The 19271-nt window shown below is 36.5% G+C and overlaps 1 long non-coding RNA gene across 1 annotated transcript in view; it reads left to right on the forward strand.

Annotated features, from left to right (window-relative positions):
• The window catches only part of LOC106968156 (uncharacterized), a 656017-nt gene that overhangs the window by 277709 nt on the left and 359037 nt on the right, over positions 1–19271 (forward strand). Inside the window, exon 3 of the long non-coding RNA XR_001429089.3 lies at positions 6062–6148. This is a non-coding gene — a long non-coding RNA (uncharacterized LOC106968156). The remainder of the gene's footprint in view (positions 1–6061; positions 6149–19271) is intronic.

Consider the following 19271-nt stretch of genomic DNA (forward strand, 5'->3'; position numbering starts at 1 on the left):
TAATGAATTTATGATGTATTTGCCTAATGGAAAACTAGTCTGTCATTAAAAATCCAGATCTGTTTTACTCTCATGAAAGTGTATTTGTGACATGTTTTAAAATGAGAGTAAAATGATTACAGGAAAATATTTAAATGTATGATTCATTTCCTTTTTTTTAAACGTACCTATTGGGATTATGTGTGTAAAACCTGGATTTATTTTTAAGTGTACAACGAAATCATGATTGAAGTGGTTTATTTATAACTTTATTTAGTCTCAACATCTTTTGTAATAAGCATACATAATAGTTATAAAAATTAGAGATATTTTCATTTGAAAATAAGAAGACAATAAGAACTGAAGACAATAATTATTTGAAGCCCAAGTATAAAAATTTGAGAAGTTTCTGAAGACAATGAAGTGACACCACTTTTTCCTAAGTAGCGATGTATTATCACTTACTGACTTTATCTACAGCTTTCTCCAGGGAATAGGAAAGGATCTCAAGAATGAACATCTCAAATTGGAGGTCAATACATACAACAGAGCAGAGTAGAACATGGCTTCCTGACAGAGGCAATATTGCCCAAAGTGGGGCAAAAATTGGTTCGTGGTGGGTGAACAAAATGTTGGACCATTACAGTGGTCTAAACCTCAGCCCTGTCCAACAAGATGTTATTCCCTGGTGTTTCATTTCTCTCATTGGAAAAATATTAAATAGAACTTAAATGTAAGTTATTTTAATTAATTTGTGGCATAAAGTTATTTACAATATCAAAGTCTAAATTCATTTTTTTTCTCCCTAGGGTGGTGATAATGATAAGACTGGGAAATACCAGAATAGTTGAATTAATTGAGAAGTGCTTAATCCCCTCCAAGGGGGGAGGGGTGGAGGATTTAGGACCAGTTTACCTCTCTAGACAGCAGTTCCACTTTTTTATTTCAGTTGTTCTGGATATAAAAACAGCAGATTTTTAGGATTACAGTATTGTTTGGACACACTGATCCTTGTCTCTATTATGGATTAAATTCAGTCCAGTTCATGTCTGCAGACATATAATAAAATTGTAGAAAAACTATCGGGATCTATGCTTGCCCCACTGGATGAGCTCTCCCAGCCATCCTTACCTTTATCTGAGTTTTCCCCACACCATTCTCAAATCCTCACCATCGGTACAACTTTGTACCCCTCTGTCCCCTCACTGACTACCTCCACCCCATTTGTCCTCTCTACACGCAAATACACACACCCACTCAAACCCAAAGAGGGAAAGAGAGTGGAGATTGAAAATAACAGCAAAGACAGGGCTTCTTTGTAAATGGGCTCAGGAAAAGATGTACATGCCAAGGGATTTCACTGAGATCTTGATGGATAGGAGGGACAATGGAGGGAGGGGCTTGTAAAGGATTTAGCGGGGGGGGGGGGGGGGGGCAGGATTAAGGGAGCATGTGAGAATGTCGTCACTAATCCGGCTTGAGGTAGAAGAAACATGTGGAGCAATTCAGTGAGACATTAACTAATGCTTCTGCACAGGTGCAGATGAATGAAGCCAACACCTTATATCAGATCCCCTTCATGTTGTCTGGGATGTCTGTGGATAAACAAACAGAGGTGATACAGACGGGGAGGCCAGGGAGGGGAGGGAAACCATTTGTACATTCCTTGCTCTCTAGGCTTAGACATGTAGCTTGACTACATGCCCAGAATTTACCCACCTGTTCGGAGCCACCCTGTTGACCACAGATGTTCCCAGAAAGGCCCTGGAGTCCAGGCCTTAAATCTCCCTGTCACTTCCCTCTCCTCCCTTTGCTGGACAGTAGACTGCTCTGTAATCCTCGGGGTGAGTCCAGTTAAAAATATGGGGCTGCGAAGAACTCAGTCTACTCCTGATATTATTTGTTTCAAGGGGAATTCAACTAATATAAAATTATTAAGCAGAGTGTGTGTGTGAGAGAGAAAACATTTATTATGTGCCTAGTACTTCTATGTGCATTATTGCTGAAATTCTCAAAGCCACCATGTAAAATAAGCTTATTATTATTTTTTTGGTTTTACAGATGAGAAAGCTAAGTAGCAAAGAGATTAAGACTATCTAGTTTAGGGTTTCATTGATAATTGTCAGAACTAGATTGAGTATGGAATAGTCTGTACAAAATTCTAGAACCTTATTTCTACTCCTCAGGGTTTTACAAACTGAGTTTCCAGTTATGTCAGTTGGTTACAACTAGGATTTTTGTTTTGGTGAAATAGAGAACTAAGTAGAGTAGAAAACATCAGAGTATGCTGTGTTTCATCATGAAACTTTAATGTGTGTGTACTGTGATACATGAAAACATATTTCTTTTTGAGAAGCATGAACAAGGGGGTTCAGAAGTTACCACACTACACCCTGCTGTATCCCACCTACATTTTTATCATCACCGCTCCCACATGGAAGCCACACATCTTCTAAACTGAGCCATAAAAATAAGCATGGTCTTTTCTACTTCTTTGAAGAGTATCAAGACAGACAAAGGGGAACTAAGAAGTCAAAGCAAATGAAGTATACATTGTAAGATAAAAGCGACTTGTGGCTTCCTGTTTGAGTTTTTCCCTGGAATTTGTGTGAAGTGGAGGGCCTATTAGTTTTCTGTTATTTTCATCACTATTAATGATGCATAGAGCAGTGGAAGAGTGTAAGCAGAAGGAAGTGAGGCGCCCAGAAAATGCTACTGGGAATATTGACCATTTGCAGGCTGCATGAAGTTGTGAGTTTTGAAAATCATTTGCAAGATTGAACTATATTGTGCCATCAGGAAGATGTATAGAAAACAAATGTGGATAAAGGAAAAGTATAGTATAACTGGTCCAAAGATAATTCTAGGGCCTTGTTCTTCTCATCACTTATGGCCAAGTTCCCTATCTTTGATTGCACAGTAGACCACTAGGCATTTAGAATACGCAAATTCCCGGGAAATCAAGTCAACTGGGCAACCATTTCTCTTATAAACAGTAACTTTGTTCACTCACACACCATATGTGCATTGGACATCACTGCTTTGTACTGTTAAGAGATACACAGCTCTTACTCTCTTCATGTGGTTAAGAAATATTGAACATTTACTCTCCTATGCATGCCTCAGTGCTGGAGACTGTGAATTAGATAGAGACTTCACATAATAAAATGTGGAAGGATTCAATTAATCTAGCAAACATAAAGGAAGATGATTAAGTACTAGGTAAGAGAGTTTAAAAAAAATCTGCTAAACTAAATGCCACATGAGTAGATCAACCTAAGGAACGTAATAATTGCCAGTGGTGTTTTTAATTTGTCTATAATTTTGAACAATTTTAGAATTAGTAAAAAGTTGCAAAATGGTAGAAAGAGTTCCCATAAACACTTCCCCCAGCATCCTCTAATATGAACATATTATATATATTTGTCAAAACTAAGACGTTAACATTGGTATTAGCTGTTAACTAAATTACATACGTCTTGCAGGTGTCATCAGTTTTTCTGTTATTGCTCATGTTCTGTTCCAGGATCCCATCCAGGATACTGTCTTTCCCTTAGGATGAGCTTAATTTTGATACTGTTCCTAAAAATTATGATTGTTTTTCCAAGTCTGACTATTTTGTAGTGGGCAGAGGGAATAATATCACAGGTTCCAAAATAGCTAGGCTATTTTGCTGGGTCTGCAGCAGTCTTGTTCAAAATGGAACCCCTCTATCCTTGTACCAGTCCGCTGAAGAAGCTCATTTTGAACCTGGATCATATGAAACCATGAACCCTTCACTTTTCACCTTCAGCTTGGTCGTGAGAAGTGTTTTTAGACTTGTCCACAGTTATTTGTGGAGAATAACTAAAATTATGTATTCGTACATTTGAAATGGTCCCAATAGCTAATCTAGTTCAACCATGTCATTTACAGCTGTAGGAAGTGAGGCCTAAAGGAATTTAAGTGGCTTACTCAGGGTCACTTGGTGAGTTAGTGGCCAATTCAGAATCTACTTTTGGCTTTCTTCTTCCTTTAGGAGAGGCACACAAATCACTCCTCAAGTCCTATAAAAAATGAAATGCAATTCTTTTGGAAGAACAGAAAGGAGGAGCAAGATTTGGGGAGAAAGTTATGGTATTAAGATATCCTCTTTCCTGTCTCTCCCCAAACTTCATACTATTTGTACCAAATGTGCTCTCCATTGTGAAGAACTCTTTGCCATCCCTCCATGTGTGGCCTTTCGAGAATACTTACTCTCCTGGGTGGATAATTACCTGTTCTCAACTTTCTACCACATCATTTCAGAGAAGTTGGACTTCTCAAGTCTGGAATTCCTCAACAGCTACTTCATATCTCACTTACTTTGGGGGTTGGTTGAGCTCTCATTCCTTCTTTTCTATGCTCTTTCTTTCTTCTCAGGTTTTGCTTTTACCTGTGTTGAGTTTTAGTTAATATTTTCTTATATTACTAAGAAAACTCAACTGTGGCCAGGTACTCTGGAAAGAATGTCTGTGGAAACCATAAAATGCTTCCTCTTAATCCACTATGATTAATTTTTCCATAGGAATTTTGAGTCTATCAGGCTTGTTTTTATAGCAGTTACTGAAAAAGGATATCTGTCAGGCATACCATATATTTATTGTAGATGCCGTTGTTAACGAATTGAAGTCAACATATCACTTTTCAGTTTTAAAGTGGTAGGTATCAAATGAATAACCAGAAACAAAACTTGTCAGTTGTGTCTGGAAGGCCATTGTTCAACACACACTAAATAAAACAAAGTGCCTCGCTTTCAAAGAGATGGGCGCTCGGTTTTTTAAAACCCATCATCTAGCCTTACCTCACACAGAAACAAACAGGACAATTCCTTCTCATAGTATATTTAGCTCTTCCAGAAACAATGGCTTGACTACCAGCTAGAAACATAAAGAGTTATAATTCATTTTTGAGGGGTCAGTTCAGTTATGTTTAGATGTTTAGGTGGAAAGAAAATTTACTTTGGAGTCTGAAAGAGCTGGATTTATGTATAGGTTCTTCAAGTTATCTGTATGGCCTGGGGTATATTTTTTATTCCTTTGGGAGATTGACTTTCTTCATTTGCAAACATTTCTTATGACCAAGGTAAAAACGAATGCTGAAATGTTGAATTTTTGCCTTCTTAGCATTTTGCTGCAGACCATAAGGCAGAATACTTTTTTGTTTAATTTTTTTAATGTTTATTTATTTTTGAGACAGAGAGAGACAGAGCACGAGTGGGGGAGGGGCAGAGAGAGAGGGAGACACAGAATCTGAAACAGGCTCCGGGCTCTGAGCTGTCAGCACAGAGCCCAATGCGGGGCTCGAACCCATGAACCGTGAGATCATGACCTGAGCCGAAGTCGGAAGCTTAACCGACTGAGCCACCCAGGTGTCCCTATGGCAGAATACTTTTAAAGTCCTGTCTCCTCAAGTTTTCAAATGGATAAAAGTCCTACGTTGCATATTTAATTCTAGACACAACTCAAGACTTTCCTAAATCTAGTTAATTCCTCCATGTCATGTACATCCAACAAGGTTGTAAAAGTCCAGAGATCCTGAGCCATAATATGTGCTTCTTGTGTTTTGTTTTTTCCTACAGCATCTATTGTTGTACCCCCTACCTGGTGAGGGATTAATGGGAGTAAGAAATAAACTGAACCTAATTGGTCTTATAATGGTGAAAGGGAACTCTCAGTGAGGAACTCTTTTATGGATTATAGATGATGGGGTTAATTATTTGTGTTAGCATAATAACTCCCAAAAGATGGCTATATCCTAACTTTCAGACCCTATACCTGTGTTAGCTTAAATGGAAAAAGGGAGTTTTCAAATATCATCTCAGTTGTATTATCTTGAATTATCTGCGTGGGTCCAGTCTAATCACATGACTCCATGTAGGACTTCTGGCCTACAAAACTGTGTTGCTTAAAGCCACAAAGTATGTGGTCATTTGGTATAGCAGCAATAGAAAAATAATACACTACTTCCTTAGGAAGCTCTTACTTATAAGGAAAAGAGAAAAGAAATAGAAGGAAGGAGATGCAAGGAACCAGAAATGCTCATAAATATTTTTTTCTTTTAGTTGTTGGAAATTCAGCAAGGAGTTCAGTGTCCTAAAATGAGAAGAAGGATGAAACAGAGATCTGCCACCCACAGAACCCTACAGGAGGTCAGTCTCCTAGTTGTGAGGTTAAACTAATGGCCAAACATAATCCTGTAGGGAATGAACCCCCACTTTCCTTTAGAGACCGTGTGCCCTAGTTGAGCTGAGACCTATGGAGAGGTCTCAGATGGACAGATGGTTTGCCTCAAATCTGGTACCATTAATTATTAGCTCTCTGAATTTGGGAAATCCCCAAAGTTCTCTAAGTTTCAGTGTCCTCACCTGTTAAATTACACTTTTAAATGTACTTTAGTAGTGCAGGTCTCAAGAAACTAATGCATCCAAATCCTTAGCACAGTTCTGTTCACACAGTAAACATTAAAGAACCACTTGCCATTTTAATTATTATTCTTGTTGGAAAATAATGGAGATTCTTGAACTCCAGCACACTAAACAAGGTAGCCACATCAGATTAATTTATTTGGTCAAAAAATTTCATTGTATATCAGGTACTGTATCAAACACTGGAGATAAGGGAATGAATAAAGCAAACACAGTTCTGCCCTCACTGAGCTTATAGTCTCCAAACAAGAGTAACTAAGAAACACAAACCAAAAAATGGTGAGTTTATTTAATGTTTTCAGTCATTAGTAAGGTAACTGAGTGATGAAATAAAATGATTTAATATAAGTACATGTGATCTATATCATAAATAATATTGATATGAGAGTGACAGCCAAATGTCATTGAATAATGTCAGAAAAACAACAGGAAAATTGTATTAGTGGCCTCATTGAGGAGCTGCTCTGTTTTTTCATTGCTGTTTCTGTGGGCCCAAGTTCATTATTAGAAGTAAATTAGTGTCAATCTCGACAGTTGTTAAGATAATTAGAGAAAATAATAATAAAAATTAGTTTGCCAAATAGCAAATGAGTGGAATTATTTGTGTAGAAAAAAGATGGCAAACTTCCCCAGATAGTATACAGAGAGTTTCTCATTTTTGACTTCCGCAGTAGAAGGAAGATAGGATTTTTCAGGATCAAACAGAAGAGAGCAGGAAGCAAGAAATTTTGTATCTACATTATTTAGGGGCCAGTAGCAGCCAATGGAAAGGGAAGGAACAGGATGAGATTTCCTTGGAAGGCAGTGAGTTGTCATGAAAGTGGGGTTATTGCTACCATTGTGCAGATACAACCTTGAGCAGTCATAGCAAACCTTGTGATATATACCTTAAAATACTTCTCTGCCTATCAAATGAGTACAACATGGTATCTCATTGGGGCCTCCCTTTTCATTTTTCTGGATTGCTAATGGAGGTTACACATGTTTTCATGAGTTCATTTGCCTCTTGAATTTGCTCTTCTCTGAAATGCCTTTTCATGTCTTCAGCTCATTTTCCTATTGGATTGTTTGATTCTTTTTGATTGGTAAGGACTCCCATCTTAATGATACTGTTAAAATAACGGTATTTGTTTGACTTTTCCAAAGAATCAATCCTTTGGCCCATTGATTTTCTCTATTTTTTTGTTACTAATTTTATTAATTTCTGCTCTTATTTTTGCCATTTGTTTCCTTTTGCTTGTTTTGGATTTATTTTGCTCTCTCTTTTTTAGGTTCTTGAGATGAGAGCTTATATTACGGACCTGAGACTTTTATTTTTATTTAATGTACATGTTTAGTGTGATAAATTTCTCTCTCAGTGGTGCTTTATCCGAACCCACCAAATTTTGGTATGTTTTATTTTTATTTTCATTCAGTTCAATGTATTTTATTTTATTTTTTTTTTCAGTATATGAAATTTATTGTCAAATTGGTTTCCATACAACACCCAGTACTCATCCCAAAAGGTGCCCTCCTCAATACCCATCACCCACCCTCCCCTCCCTCCCACCCCCTATGAATCCTCAGTTTGTTCTCAGTTTTTAAGAGTCTCTTATGCTTTCAATGTATTTTATAAAAATTTCCCTGGAGATTTCTTCTGTGACTCAGGGATTATTTGTAATTGTATGCTTTTGCGACTGAATGTTTGGAGATTTTCCTTATCTCTGCTGTTAATTTCAAGTACATTTTATTGTAGTCAGATCACATTTTGTGTGATATCAGTTCTTTAAAATGTGTTGAGGTTGTGTTGATAAGGTCTATCTTGATATGTGTTGTGCAGGCATTTGAAAAGGTGTATTCTGCCCTTATTATTCTGCCCTTATTATATTATATGTTCTTCAAATGTCAGATCCTTTGGGTTGATGGTGACGTTTAGTTCTACATCCTTGTTGATTTTCTGTTTGGTTCAGTCTAGTTTTGAAAGGGGTGTTGATGCCTCTAACAGTAATTGTAAATTTGTTTATATCTTCTTTAAATTCTATCAGTTTTTGCTTCACATATTTTTCAGCAATGTTGGTTGCTCACACACATTTAGAATTGTTATGTATTCTTGGTAGAGTAACTTTTTTAGCATTATATAATTTCCTTCTCTGTCTCTGGTAATTTGCTTTGCTTTGATATCAATATAATTACTCTTGCTTTCCTTTGATTAACATGTGCCTGATATATTTTTTCTGTGCTTTTAATTTCAACCTAAATTACCTCAGCCTGAATGATAAAAGACACTTAAGAGATGCCAACACTAAGGTGTTGAAAAGCTTAGAATTATCTGACAAAGCTCTAAAGCAGCCATGATAAAAATGCTTCAATGGGAAATTAGAAACAAACTTGAAAGAAATTTAAAACAAAGATAGAAAGCAGCAAAAAATCAGAGATATGAGAAACAAATGGAAATTTTAGAACTAAAAATCATAACAGAAATTAAAATCTCAGTGGGTAGGTTCATTAGCAGACTGGAAGGGTTAGAGGAAAGAATCAATGAACTGGAAGGTAAGACAATAGAAATTAGTATGAAAAGCAGAGAAAATAAACTGAAGAAAGGAGACGAGAGCTTTAGGAATTTGTGAAACTGTAGTAAAATACCTAAGATTCATGTTATCAGTCCTGGATAGAGAAAATAAAGGTGGTAAGCCTGAAAAATATTTGAAGAAATAATAGCTGAAAATTTTACATACTTGGCAAGAGATACAAACCTACAGATTCATGAACTGAGCCTCTAACAGAATCCAAAGAAATCGTGCCAGGAAGCATTATTCTTTGACTTCTGAAAGCTAAAGACAGAAAGAAATTTTAAAGCAGTAAGAGGAAAACGACATTTTACCTATAAGAAAAAAACCAGTACAATAATGGATTTCTCAGAAGATACCTTGGGGCCAGAAGGAAGTGGCACATTTTTCAGTTGCTCAGAGAAAAGTAACGTTGACTCAGATTCCTGTACGTGAAAGTACGTCAGGAATTGGGGGGAAATTGAGACATGCTCAGAAAAAGGAAAAAAGAGATAATTTGTTCTCTGCACACCTATCTTTTAAAAAATAGCTAAAGGAAGAGGCTGAGGCTTTGTTAAAAACATTTAAAGACAGAATGTATTCATCACTGCCACCTGTGGCAAGGGATAACAGTGGCAATAAACAATAGACTAACCAAATATCTTGGCAAGAAAGGCTGAGAAATAAGATGCTTTGGGGAATAAAGACTTTATAAAGCTCTCACAAATTCCTGGGGACCTAAAAGGCCACACATATGCCCAAATCTGGGTGCATATTCAGAGAAGACTTGAGAAGGGTCTAAGCTCTTAACTCTGGCTGAACTTCAGGCTCTGTGCAAACAGGATCTCGGAGTTAAAGCACAGGTGTGAACTGCTTGTCTGGGTGCTGAAGGCATGTCCCAACACAATTCACAGCCTGTCTGCAAAGACTGGGTGGTGTGTGTGTGTGCACATGGACGCATGTGTGTGCACATAGGTGTTTGCGTGTTCATACCTGTGAAGAAACTTCTGTTGCATCATCAGCTGACCACAAAGCTAATGGAACAGAGGATTCAGCACGCTTCATGACAAAGAATACAAACTTTATAAAATTAGTTTTTAAAAAAGTTATTAAGCTAACAACACCTACAAGAACAACCGAGGGACTGAGGAGCCTAAAGTTTTTTCTGTTTTTTAGAGTAGCCGTGGTATAATATTCAAATTTTCCTTCTTTGAACCAAATGCTACATGGCGTACATGCAAAGAAATAAGAAAATATAGCCCATACACATGATACTTAAAAAAAAAAAATACCTGGGGCACCTGGGTGGCTCAGTCAGTTAAAACTCGAATTGGATTCAGGTCATGATCTCATGGTCCGTGAGTTCAAGCCCTGTGTCGGTTTCTGTGCTAACAGCTCAGAACATGAAGCCTGCTTCCGATTCTGTGTCTCCCTCTCTCTCTCTCTCTGCTCCTCCTCTGCTTGCAAGCTCTCTCTTTCTCTCTCTGTATCTCTCTCTCTCTCAAAAATAAATAAACATTAAAAAAAAGAAGAAGAAGAAGCAGGGGCACCTGTGCGGCTCAGTCGGTTAAGCGTCCGACTTCAGCTCGGGTCATGATCTTGTGCTTTGTGAGTTCGAGCCCCACATCAGGCTCTGTGCTGAGAGCTTGGAGCCTGGAGCCTGCTTCAGATTCTGGGTCTCCCTCTCTCTCTACCCTTCTCTCTCATTAATAAATAAACATTTAAAATTTAAAAAAAAAAATCTCAGAGGAGGGTGCCTGGGTGGCTCAGTTGGTTAAGCATCTGACTTCAGCCCAGGTTACGATCTCATATTCATGAGTTCGAGACTCACATCAGGCTCTCCACTGTGCGGAACCAGCTTGGGATTCTCTCTCTCTCCCTCTCTTTCTGCTGCTGCCATGCTCTCTCTCTCTCTCTCTGTCTCAAAAATAAATTTTAAAAAAAAAATTTTTTTAACGTTTATTTATTTTTGAGACAGAGAGAGACAGAGCATGAACGGGGGAGGGGCAGAGAGAGGGAGACACAGAATCTGAAACAGGCTCCAGGCTCTGAGCTGTCAGCACAGAGCCTGACGCGGGGCTCGAACTCACGGACCGTGAGATCATGACCTGAGCCGAAGTCGGCTGCTTAACTGACTGAGCCACCCAGGCACCCCAAAAATAAATTTTAAAAAAATCTCAGAGGAGGTCCAGACATTTGACTTACTAAAAAAAGACTTTCAATTGACTATTTTAAATATGCTTGAAGGGTGTATGTTAGCTAACTAGAATTTAAATAAACACTTGGAGGAAAAAAAGATGATTAAAGGAAACCATGAGAACTGTCTTACAAAATACAAAATATCAATAAAAAGGTATTATGAAAAAAACCAGAAATTCTGGAGTTTAAAAGTGTAGTAGTTGAAATGGAAATTGCATAGATATATTCAACGGATTGAGTAGGGAAAAGAAAGAACCAGTGAACTTCAAGATGAGATCATTAAAATTAGCCAGTCTGGGGGCGCCTGGGTGGCTCAGTCGGTTAAGCGGCCAACTTCGGCTCAGGTCATGATCTTGCGGTCCGTGAGTTCGAGACCCCCATCAGGCTCTGTGCTTACAGCTCAGAGACTGGAGCCTGTTTCAGATTCTATGTCTCCCTTTCTCTGATCCTCCCCCGTTCATGCTCTGTCTCTCTCTGTCTCAAAAATAAATAAACGTTAAAAAAAAATTTTAAATTAGCCAGTCTGAAAACAGAAAGAAAAAGAATGAAATGAAAATGAACAGAGCTTGAGAGACCTGTGGGATATTACCAGCTCTTCTAACTCTACATAATACAATTCCTCAAAGGTGAAGTGAGAGAGAAAAGGGAAAAACGTATATTAGAAAAATAATGTCTGAAGACCATCCACACTTGGTGAAACATGAATCTGTACATTTAGTAAGTTCAAAAAATTCCAGGTAGACGAATGCGAAGAAGTCTGTACCAAACCACATTATAACCAAACTGTCAAAATCCAGAGACAAAAAGAAAATCTTGAAAAACATCAAGAGACAAGTGATTCCTGTACATGGGATTCTCAGTAAGGTGACAGCTGATTTCTTATTAGAAACCGTGGAGGGCAGTGGGCAGGGAAGTATTGAAAATGCTGAAAGAAAATCACTATCAAAAAATAATTCTGTATCTGGCAAAAAATGTGATCCAAAAACAAAGGAGAAGTTAAACATTCCCAGATAAGCAGAAATTCGGAGTTTATGACCAGCAGACCAGTAGACTTCTCCTACAAGAAATGCTAAAGACAGTCATTCAGGTTGATGTAAAATGACAGTAGTCACTAACTCAAATGCAAACAAAGAAATAAAAAAATATTGGTGAAATAAGTACATAGGCAAATATAAAGGTAGATATTAATTAATTTTTGGTTTGTAACTCCTCTTTGATAAATCTTTAGAGAAGACCAAAATTACTATAATAAGGAATGAAACAGGGATATTATTACCCACGTTTCATAAATGATAAGTATTTTAAGAAAATATTATTAATCATATGCCAACATATTAGATAATCTACACATATACATTATCAAAACTAACTCAAGATGAAACAGAAGATCTGAGTAGACATATAATAAGCGAAAAGGTTGAATCACTGATAAAAAGAAAAAAAACTTCCCAGAAAGATGAGCCTAGTTTCAATTGGCTCCACTGGTGAATTTGACCAAATATTTTAAGAACAATTAACATCTATCTTCCCAACACTCTTCCAAAATGAAAGAGGGGGTAACACTTACTAACATGTTCTGTGATGTCAGTGTTACTCTGATACTAAAGCCAGAAAAATATATCACAGGAAAAGAAACTACAGACTAGTATCCATAATGAACACAGATGCAAAATTCTCATTAGAATATTAGCAAATGGAATCCATTAACTTTTGAAAAGATTATCTACACCATGACCAAATAGAATTTATCCTAGAAATTCAAGGATGGTTTAGCATATGAAGATCTATTAATATAATACATCATTCTAACAGAATTAAAAAAGCCCACATAATCAACTCAGTTGGTGCAGAAAAAGTGTTTGCCAAAATCCGATACCCTTTCATGCTACAATCACTACACTAACAAGGAAAAGAAGGGAAGTTACTCACACTGATAGGGTGCATCTGTGCATATACAGAGCTCACATCATGTTAATGGTGAAAGATTGAAAGCTTTCTTCCTAATATCAGGAGTAAGATATGGATATCCACTCTCACCACTTCTGTTAACCATTATACTGTAGGGGCTCACCAGCATACTTAGGTAAGGCAAGTAAATAAAAGGCACTCTGACTGGAAAGGAAGTAAAATTATCTCTAGTCACAGATGACATGATTTAAACATCAAAACTCCTAGAGAATGCATAAAACTTTATAAGAGATAGTAAACAAGTTCAGCAAAGTTGCAGCATACAAAGTCAATATACAAATTCGTTTTTATTTCTATACACTGGCAATAAGCAACCCAAAATGAAATTAAGAAAAAAATTCCACTTCTAATACCACCAAAAAGAATAAAATACTTGGGAAAAAAATCTAACCAGGGAGGTACAAGACTTGTACCCTAAAAACTACAGAAGAAATTAATGAAGACCTAAATGAATGGAGACATTTGTGTTATGGATTTCATTAATACTGTTAATTATTGCATAATATTGCTTAGTATTGATTTTAATAATGAATATCAATATTGTCAAGGTGGCAGTAGCTCTCAAAGTAATAAATAGATAAAGCACAATCCCTACCAAATCTGAGCAACTGTTTTTGGAAAAAAATGGAAAATCTAATTCTAAAAGTCAAATGGAATTGCAGGAGGCCCAAATGGTTAAAACAGTGTAAAAAAAGAAGAATGCAGTGGTAGATTCTCACTTCCTGATTTAGAAACTTATTCTAAAGCTACTGTAAGCAAAATAGTGTGGCACTGGCAGGAAAATAGATTTTTAGATATATGGAATGGAATTGAGAGTCCAAAATAAACCAATGCATCTATAATAAGTTGATTTTCAACATGGGTGCCAAGCCCATGTAATGAGAAAGAACAGTGTTTTTAAAAAATGTTGGTGAAACAACTGGATATCCACATGCAAAAAAGAATAAAATTAAATCATATACAAAATCAACTCAAAATGGATTTAAAAATCTAAATGTAAGAGCTAAAAATATAAAACTCTTAGAAGGAAATATAGGGATAAATCTCCATGAAGTTGGATTAGGCATGTTTCTTGAAGATTACAACAAAAGCAGAAGCAATCAAAGAAAAAGTAGATAAATTGGACTTCATCAAAATTAAAACTTCTGTGCATGAAATGGCATTATCAAAAAAGTAAAAATATTCCCTACAGAATGGGAGAAGGTATTCACAAGTCATTTATCTGATAAGGGTCTAGGATCCAGAATGTATAAAGAACTCTTAAAACTCATTAATAGACAAATAGAATTCAATTTAAAAACAGGCAAAGGATTTGTATAAACATTTTTTCCAAAGAAGATATTCAAGTTCAGTAAGCACATGCAAAGATGCTCAGCATTATTGGCTATTAGGTAAATGCAAAGCAATACTTCTATGTAATACACTTCATGCTCACTAGGATGGCTATAATAAAAATGGTAAGTTTGAACAAGCATTGGGAAAGGATGTGGGCAAGTTGAACCTTCATCCATTGCTGTTGAGAATGTAAAATGGTGTAGGCACTGTGAAAAACAATTTGGAAGTTCCTCAAAAATTTAAACATATGACCCAGCAATTCCGCTCCTAGTTGTACACCTAAGACAGGTGAAAATATATAGTTAGAATAAGATTTTATATCAATGTTCATAGCAGTATTATTCATACATAATGCCCCCCCCAATGAGAACAAATCAAATATCCATCAACTGATGAATAGAAAAGTGAAATATGATATATCTATGCAAAGGACTATTGTTCAGTGCTGTACTGATACATACCACAACGTGGATAAATTTTGAAAACATTATACAAAGTGAAAGAAGCCAAGCACAAAAGACTACATATTGTATGATTCCACTTATATGAAGTATCTAGCATAGGCAAATCCATAGAGACAGAAAAATTGGTGTTTGCCAGGAGATATGTAGAGGTGAGGAGAGGGGGTGATTGCTTAATGGGTAGGGGTATCTTTTTGGGAGTGATGAAAACTGTTTTGGAGTTAGATTCTGGTGATGGTGATGGTTGCATAACTATCATTGTGAATGGACTACAAGTCACTGCATGGGGCACCTGGGTGGCTCAGTCAGTTAAGCATCTGATTCTTGATTTCGGCTCAGGTCACGATCTCATGGTTCGTGAGTTCAAGCCCTGCATTGGGCTCTGCACTGATGGTGTGGAGCGTGCTTGGGATTCTCCTTCTCACCTCTCTGCCTCTACCCCACTTGTGTGCGTGTTCTCTAAGTAAATAAATAAACTTAAAAAATTAAAAACAAAGTCACCATAGGTACACTTCAAAATGGCTAAAGAGGTGAATTTTACATTATTGAATTTTACATCAGTTTTGGGAGAACAACATGCAGGAGTGCATGGGAAAATCTGTGGGCTCAGCCTTGAACAAATACAGGGCACAGTCACATGGCCACATCTCACTACAGTGTAAGCTGGGATATATGGTCTAGCCATGTCCTCCACCAAAAGAGAAAACAGACGTTGCTGAGAAGCCAGTGTCCTTCACTACAGGAGTAAAATCTTTGGGAATAGACTCATGAATTTACTAGTTAAAGTTCCCAGGTGATTCTTAGGCCTACTGATATTTGATCGACACTATTCTAGACACCTAGGACCCACAATTCTGTCTCTGCCATTCTGCTTGCAGGTTTTCTTTACTGGGTGGGAAAAGTAAGGCGCAGAAAGCATTCACAAATCTAAAAGGAATTTAGAAGAATGGGTGTCACTCTCCTTGAAATACCAGAGGCCACAAGTTTGAGCATTCTGAGTGTCTACTCCAAACCAAGAATGTAAAATGAAAAGTCAACAATTTCTCACTGATTCACAAGAGGGCATAAGAAAAGGAGTTATAGGTGTACTAGTGAAGGAATCGTTCCAAAGTACACAGTTGTACTTTAAATCTATATATTTTATTTTGATGATATGAATAGATATTTTAATATAAAAAACAATATCATTTTTAATCAGTGATGTTTTGGATTGAGAGCATAATTGAACAGAAATGAAGCAGCACTTTCAACAATAGCCAAATTATGGAAAGAGCCTAAATGTCCAGCAACGGATGAATGGATAAAGAAATTGTGGTTTATATACACAATGGAGTACTACGTGCCAATGAGAAAGAATGAAATATGGCCTTTTGTAGCCACGTGGATGGAACTGGAGAGTGTTATGCTAAGTGAAATAAGTCATACAGAGAAAGACAGATACCATATGTTTTCACTCATATGTGGATCCTGAGAAACGTAACAGAAGACCATGGGGAGGGGAAAGGAAAAAAAAAAGTTAGGGAGGGAGCCAACCCATAAGAGACTCTTAAAAACTGAGAACAAACTGAGGGTTGATGGGCGGTGGGAGGGAGGGGAGGGTGAGTGATGGGCTTTGAGGAGGACACCTGATGGGATGAGCACTGGGTGTTGTATGGGAACCAATTTTACAATAAATTTCATAATAAAAAAGGAAAAAAAATGAAAGATATTTTCTCTATGTGCTATGTGTATAGGCAGAGTCTGACTACTAAAATATAAACCAGAAATCATAAACCAGTCGGCACTCCTTGTCTAGGTTTCCTTAGTTCAAAGAGCCTAAGTAGAAATAAACTATTCTAATGCAGTGTTTTTTTAAATTATTTTTTAAATATCATTTAAAAATTAGTCAAGTTGTCTAACAGGGTATACAGTGTGCTCTTGGCTTTGAGGGTGGATTCCCATGGTTCATCACTTACATACAACATCCAGTGCTCATCCCAACAAGTGCCCTCCTCAATGCCCATTACCCATCTTCCCTTTTCCCTTGCCCCACTACCCCCCATCAACCCTCAGTTTGTTCTCTGTATTTAAGAGTCTCTTATGGTTTAAATGATAGGTGATGTCAGTGATAGTCATATTAATAAAGCAGAAATCTAATCAGGTTACTTGTCAGTTCACAACAGCAAAAGTAACAATAACAAAAACATAAACAACCAACAATATTTTTGTAGGCATCTAGATGACTAAAAATAAAGGTATATTACAAATGAAGAAGGTGTGAATTGAACTTCCTGGGAGAGCAAGACTTGAGTTAGGTTGAAATCTAAAAAGAAAAGGATTAATTGAAATCTCACAGCTAACGTCATAGTTAATGGTGAAAGATTAAATGCTTTCTTCCTAAAATCAGCCATTAAACAAAGATGTCCACTCTTTCTGCTTCTATTCAACATAGTATTGGAGGTTTTGGCCAGGGAGTTAGTCAAGAAAGGAAAATAATTGGCTCTGGGGTAACTCAGTTGGTTAAGCACCCAAGTCTTGGTTTCGGCTCAGGTCACGATCTCATGGTTTGTGAGATCGAGCCCTGCTTCAGGCTCTGTGCTGAGAGTGTGGAACCTGCTTTGGGTTCTCTGTCTCTCTCAGCCTCTCTCTCTCTCTCTCTCTCTCTCTCTCTCTCTCTCTCTCTCTCTCTCAAAATAAATACAGATTTAAAAAAAGAAAAAAAATAAAACTGTCCCTATTTGCAGGTGACGTAATTTGTATACAGATATTTCTAAGGACTCCCCACAAAACTGTTAGAACAAATCAATTTAGCACAGTTGCAGAAGACAACATCAGTATACAAAGATGAATTGTACTTCTATACATTAGCAATGAACAATCTGAAAATGAAATTTGTGGAAACATTTCCATTTACAATATCAAAAAAAGGAACAAATTTAACAAAATAAGTGAGACCTGTAGACTTGTATACTGTACACTGTAAGGCATTTTTGAAAGAAATCAATAAAGATCTAAATAAATGGAAAGACATTTCATGTTCATGTATCAGAAGACTTATTTAGCATTGTTAAGATGGAAATACTCCTCAAATCGATCAACAGACTCAATGCAATTCTCATCACAATCCCAGCTAGGTTTTTTTTGTGTGTGTAGAAATTAACAAACTAATCTAAAAATCATGTGGAAATTTAAGGAACCCAGGATAGGCAAAATGATCTTAAAAAAAGAACAAAGTTATGATTTGCACTTCACAAATTGCAAACTTACAAGACAGCTGCAATATTCAAGACATTGTGGTACTGACATAAAAACAAATCATTGAAATAGAACCGAGAGTCCAGAAATAAAACCCTCACATTTATGGTCAATTGTTTGATGCCAGTGTCAAGATCATTTCGAGAAAGAAAAGTCTTCAACAAATGGTGCTGAGACAACAGGATAACCACATGCAAACGACTGAGTTTCAGCTCTTCCTAACGCCTTACTTAGGTAAAAATTAACTCAAAGTAAATCATATATCTAATGTAAGGGCTAAAACTGTAAAACTTCGGGAAGAAAATTTAGGAGTGTATCTTTCTGAACTTGGATTAGGCAGTGGGTTCTTAGATGTGACACAAAAGGACAACGGAAGAAAAGATAGATATATTGAACTTGATCACATTAGAAACTTATTGTACTACAAGTGATAACATCAAGAAAGTGAGTAGATAATGTATTGGGTAGGAGCATATTATTGCAAATCATGTATGTATTTAGACCTCATATTCAGAATAAAGTATTCTTAAAACTTCATAAAGACAAATAACTCAACTTTTAAAATGTCAGACGATCTTATAGATATTATTTATGTTTTACAGATATTATAGATATTATTATAGATAGATTATAGATTATTATAGATATTATATATTATTATAGATATATTATAGATTATTATAATATAGATTATAGATTATTATTACAGATACTATTATAGATAGATCTTATAGATATTATTTCACCAAGAGATATATGCAAATATCCAACAAACACGAAAAGATCCTCAGTACCATTCACTATTATGGAAGTTTAGGTGAAGACCACTGTGAGATAGTACTTTACATCCACTAGGATGTAGGTATAATGACTATGATCAAATGGCTTTAATCAAAAAGACAAATAATACTAAGTATCGATGAGGATGTAGAAAAATTTGAATCCTCATACACTGTTGTTGGGAACGTAAGAATGTCATAGCTAATTGGAAAACAGTTTGGCAATGCCTCAAATTGTTACACATAGAGTTACCATACGACCTGTCATTTCACTTTTAGGTATCTATCCTAGGGAAATGAAAACGTATGACTAAAAAAAGGTAGACGGACATTTATAGCAGTATTA

This window comes from Acinonyx jubatus, chromosome D4 (genome assembly GCF_027475565.1).
Source record: "Acinonyx jubatus isolate Ajub_Pintada_27869175 chromosome D4, VMU_Ajub_asm_v1.0, whole genome shotgun sequence".
In the NCBI taxonomy this organism is placed as follows: domain Eukaryota; kingdom Metazoa; phylum Chordata; class Mammalia; order Carnivora; family Felidae; genus Acinonyx; species Acinonyx jubatus.